Genomic DNA, 6,000 nt, shown 5'->3' with positions numbered 1-6,000 from the left:
AAGAGGGGCGGGTATTTCAGGTAGGACTGTGTGTAGACATATTTAATTATGAGTATTATGAGGTGGTCCGCGAAAATCCTTGATTAAAAATAGTGGTCCACACACACACACATTTGAAAAACCTTGCCTTAGGCTTAGAGGCTTGTCCATTTAAGGTGCACTCACACTAGGCCATCTGGCCGTGGCCGTTGTCACACCCAACCATGCTCAAATGGCCCCATTGTTCTCTGGCCTGCACCCACACTAGACCCCGAAGCCATTTGTTTTGAGAATAATGGCTGGCTGATGAAGTTATTGGCTGGCTAGCCGGCTCAGCCAAAACCTAAATCGCTGCTGCAGCCGCCAAATTTTTCATGGCTACAAATGGCTGAAATTTTTCGTGTGTGTCTCTATGTGATAGGGCTTTGACTTTTGCCCAAAGATCATATTCGAAGTTCGATTTGAGCACGGTTAGGTGTGAAAACGGCCACGGCCACGGCCAGATGGCCTAGTGTGAGTGCACCCCTTAGCCTGTTTTAGTGTCGATTTGCCCAAAAAAGTGATCCTGAGTTTGATCCTGCTAAATATTTCTGTTTTTTTTGACAAATATACACAAAAACATACATTAAAGGTTGGGATGGAATTCTCTTTTTTGGCAATTTTTGCAAAATTACTTGAAATCCTTTTCATAAACCACTTACAGCCACTGAGTTAGAAGTACTGACATGAAAATTAAACATGTCAATTATCTGTGGAACGGGCAGGGCTCGAAAAACTCCAGCCAATGATTTCCAGAACCACCGAGTGGCATTGGACAGTAATTATACGTCAATCAAACGGTCGTACTGCACTCCCCCCGCGCGTGACCCCTTCGTGCACGTACTCAAAGCTCGTGACCCAGAGCAAGCTTCTGTTTGTTGTTATTCTGCGGTAGCTACTGGAGCTAGCTAACTAGCTAATCCACCTTTGGACCTAGCACTGCCGCTTTTCCACTGCATGGTACCATCTCGACTTGACTCAGCTCGCATTTTTGGCGTTTCCACCGCGAAAACATGGTATCTGGTACTAGGGATGGGCGATATGGCCTAAAATCCATATTGCGATATACATGCAACCTATTGCGATAACGATATATATCACGATATATAAATCATAATAGAACCATTTCAGAACAGGTTACATAGACTCTAAGGAAAGCTAAACTGCTAAATGTATGTCGTTTTGAGAACATTTATTGTGCAAAACTAATCATACAACATAATGTTGTAGCTGCAGAGACTTTAAAAAAGAAAGAAATCTTCTGTGTAATGACGTATACTTCTCTTAATGAAATAAAAATTGGTGGTGTCTTGTTAATAAATAAACTGATACTGTGAATTAGGGAAATACGTCCAGTATTAGGCATGGCTATTTTAAATAAAGAAAAATCTTCCAAGTGTGTGCACAGATACTTGCTATTAAAACATAAAACAATAAGTGCAAAATGAACGCATATAATTTTGAAATGAACATGAAATGAGAGCAATCACCAGCTCATCCGTTTCGCTTTCAGCCATATTTACTTAGATGACGATGATGCGTTGAAGCCGGTTGGAGCTCATGGCTCTTTAAATTCCGCGGGTCGCGGACGATGCGTTGCAGCCGGTTGCAGCTCGTGGCTCTTTAAATTTCGCGTGTCGCGGATGATGCGATGCAGCTGGTTGCAGCTCGTGGCTCTTTTTCAAATTCGCGGGTCGCGGACGATGCGTTGCAGACGGTTGCAGCTCGTGGCTCTTTATATTTCACGAGTCATGGATAGATCGCGTCAAACATACATTATCGCGATAGAGCAATATAACTAAAATCTCTATCGTAGGCCATTTTTTATCGTTTATATCGTATATCGTTTATATCGCGCATTCCTATCTGGTACCTGAAGTGGCTGCTTTTTTTAGTACCGCCTTGCTCTAGGTTCCAAGCGAGCTGAGCCGATGCTAAAAGGTGACGTCGGCAGACGGCCGGCCACTGATAGGCCAGAGAGTGTGACGAAGTCACGAGAGCAACATGGCAACCATGCTGGTTTAACGGGTGTCGATCTGCGTTGTGTTCTGGCGAATGCGTTGGAAGGGTGGAAGGACGGCTGGACAACAATGGAGGGTTTCTCATTTATTGGTATCTGGATCTGGATGAGCCAAAGAAAATCATGTCATCGCATGTAAACCGTCATAGCCAGGACCACATTCCCGCCTCCACTCAGATAGCCAACGGCATTCTCACAATATATAATAACATAAAAATAAACAAAATAGCATAATGAATGCGATTTGACTGCACTCCAACAAACATAAACATAACCCGCATAGATAATATACACAAAACAGATAAAACATTCATACCTGGATGAGCCAAAGAAAATCATGTCATCGCATATCATGTAAACCGTCATAGCCAGGACCACATTCCCGCCTAGCAAACAAACAAACGGATACTCTGATGCACATATATACAATAAACTCTCAAAAAGTACATTTGCAAAGTGTTAGCTGTTATAACAGTGCTGTAGCATTTTCATTTATAACATTTACATTATCTACAAAACGATTTATATGCTCAGAATGTGACGACAAATACATCAACATACCTCCACTCAGATAGCCAACGGCATTCTGAGCTTGGCGCTGCATATACGTCACTAAGACACAAACTTTTCTTAAAGCGACAGTACAGGTATTGAAAACACATTGACATAGGGGTTACAAAAGGTACCTTGAACATAGGTTAAACATATATTTGTTTCTTATTGATCAGAATTTGGTGATATTTCATCAAAACTAAAATATGTTGTTTCACCCTGGTTACATACACCCCTCCTGAAATTCACCAACATCCTGATTTAAGGATGTCTTCTCAGGCTTACAAAAAGTCTATCACTGACACAACCTGGCACAAATGAAAGATGGACCTAGTCCACATAGTCAACTCGAAAGTTACCTTAATACAAGGTTCAGGAAAGAAAGAGGTTGATCAAATCTCTAGATTTCCTTTAGCTTAATGTGACGCCTCGTACGCCACACAACATTTGGCCCCAAATACTTAGTCCATAGACATCTGTAGGTGTATAAAACTTCAAAGCTGGCCCCAAGAAAACTTATCACATAAGCAGTTTCAACGCTTATTAAAGGCCCAATATCTAAAACAGCTGGGAACGGCCGTCAATAAAAAACTTGGACCTTTCAAAAAAAGGTTTCTGAACCATAGATTCAATCAGTCTGTTCACTGATTTCACCAATCTTCCAGCACGTGTTCTGACAGTGCCATCATCCTCAGTGTGTGCATGAGAGTCAGTGCGACCTGAAGTGTCAGCATGCTGAGATGGCAGTGTGTCTCTGTGCGGAGCGACTGAGATGGGTGGACAGTCATCCATAACAGCAGCCGGACTGAGCGCTGGACTAGGCTGAGCATGCTCTTCTCTTACAGCCAACTCGGACTCAGGTGAGTCGTCAAGTGATGAGATTGAGAGCTCCTCTTCATCTCTGGAATCTGACACGTCCTCGGCAATTTCACCCTGAGTCAATTCTCCAGACACTGAAGCCATTTCATCACCATCAGCGACGCAATCTTCCTCATCAGAATCCTCTTCAGCCCACGACTGATCAGTTGCATCAGCAGTCTCCGCTTGGTCCAATCCAGGGAGAGGCAAGAAGTTCACTTCCAGTAAGAGATTCCTGTGCACAACTCTCGTGTGTCCCACTGCATCCTGTATTTTGTAGACGTTGATACTGGGATTCACCCCAACCACTGTGTACACTCCATCCTCCCATTTGTCGGCTAACTTTCTCTTTCCTCGTTCCCCTTTATTTGATACTGTGAGGGACCGGCGTGGTCGCCCCACGTATCTGGGATACGGCCAACTGGGAATTCTGAGTGTGGGCAAAAATGAGGGCAACGGACAGAGGACTAAGAAAAAAGTGAAGTTTTAATGTCTCCAAAACATTCACACAAAAATCTAGCAACGTTTCAAATGTAAAGGAAATGACTGCATCCGTCAGCAAACATAAACTAAGAAAATATAACATAGCATAGCCTAACATGAATCTAGCATAGCGTTACTAGTACTGGCCTCACATCAAGCCAGCACCTACCCTCCGCCTCTCTAACACCAAATAAGCAGCCCTTAAATAGGGAAATGCCAATTGGCCCAATCAAGGCCGTATGGGCCAGACCATTAGTAGGGGGGGGGGGAACATTCTTCACCTAAAGCTACATTACTATACTGCCCCCTACCGGGACGGAAGACTAACTTCCACCAGCCCAATCTAATATATATATATACACAAACACACAATATAATAATAATAATAGCTCCAATGCGAGACAGTGAGAAGGGGGAGGATTTCACCTTCTCACAGATACCAACACACGATTTCCCACTGACAGGAAAGTGCCCTTGGCTCGTTTGTTGTATTGCCGGGTCTGGTGCTGCTGCTCAGAGGAAGTATGTTTCTGAGCGATCTCCATAGCACTTTTCAAGCAAGAAAGCAGGGACTTTGCATATGTGTCGTAGTCAACAACTTCAGGGTCGTCCAGAACCCGCCTGAACATGACGTCCACCGGCAGTCTAGGGACACGCCCAAACATGAGGAAAAATGGTGCGTAACCCGTCGTCTCATGGACGGTGGTGTTGTATGCGAACGTGAGGGTCTGGACTTGTTGTGGCCATTGCTGTTTTTCCTTTAGGGGAAGGGCGCGGAGCATGTTGCCCAAGGTACGGTTGAATCGCTCGGTTCCCCCATTGCCCATCGGATGGTAAGCAGTCGTGTGGGATTTTGCAACACCAGCCAATCGGAGGAGCTCTGCAATCAGGTTGCTCTCGAAATTGGCGCCCTGGTCGGAATGTATCCTCGCTGGGAAACCATAAACACAGAACACATTATCCCAAAGCTTCCTTGCGACCTGCTTCGCTGTTTGATTGGCACAAGGGAAGGCATGAGCCAGTTTGGTGTAGTGGTCGGTGACTACCAAAACATCAACAGACCGCTGCTTGCTGTCTTCGGCAGTCCAGAAATCCATGCACACTAACTCCATTGGAGCTGAACTCTTGATGCTTTCCAGAGGAGCACGAGCAGCTGGTTCCGGTGACTTCCCAAACCACATCTCTGACAGCATTTTACATGTGCCCTCACATCCTTTTCCATATCAGGCCAATAGAAACGCTGTCTTGCAAGCGAAAGAGTACGATCCTGGCCCTGATGACCTGCCAGATCATGGATGCCGGACAATGTTTGTCCTTTAGACTCTGAGGCAACACATATTGGGATCGTCGCTGTTTGGAAACACGATCTCTTGAGACCCGATACAGAACTCCATCATGGACTTCTAGCCTGTCCCATTGCTTCAACAATCTGAGGACCTTTGCGTCAGCACCATGCCTTTCTCGCCTAGACGGTCGTCTCCTGGTAGAAACAAAGGGCAATACCTTGGAGATGACTGGATCTTGCTCTTGAGACAGCTGTAGCTCCTGGGCAGAGAACATGGGCAGCGCATCCTGACCACTTGAAAGTTGCTGGACTCTTTGCGTTAAGTAGAGTGCCCTGGACTCTGCTGTGTCATTCCAGGCACAGTGAGCCTGACAAAGAGCTCTGATCTCGGCTGCGTCATACCCCGTCCTGGGTAGTGGATGGTTTTCCAGTCTGAGGGTTTGAGACTGGCAGCTGAGCCTGAAAACATCCTGCACATAATCCTCTTCCACCTCATCGGCCTCCTGAGTCAGAGTGGAATAGGGCTCCCTAAGCAGCCTCCGGCCAATGGTTTTCGCAAAGGGATCGCGACTCAAGGCATCTGCCACCACATTCTTCTTCCCAGGCAGGTGCTTGAGATCAAAGGTGTACGACGCCAGCTTAGACACCCAGCGGATCTCACATGCGTCGAGCTTCGGCTTCGTTAGAAGGTAAGTAAGCAGATTATTATCAGTCCAAATGGTGAAGCTATGACCCTTCAGCCAGTGGCTGAACTTTTCACACACACTCCACTTCAGGGCCATGA

This window comes from Gadus macrocephalus, chromosome 10 (genome assembly GCF_031168955.1).
Source record: "Gadus macrocephalus chromosome 10, ASM3116895v1".
Classification (NCBI taxonomy): domain Eukaryota; kingdom Metazoa; phylum Chordata; class Actinopteri; order Gadiformes; family Gadidae; genus Gadus; species Gadus macrocephalus.
The sequence above is the reverse complement of the archived record's forward strand: the minus strand, read 5'-3'. Positions refer to the sequence as shown.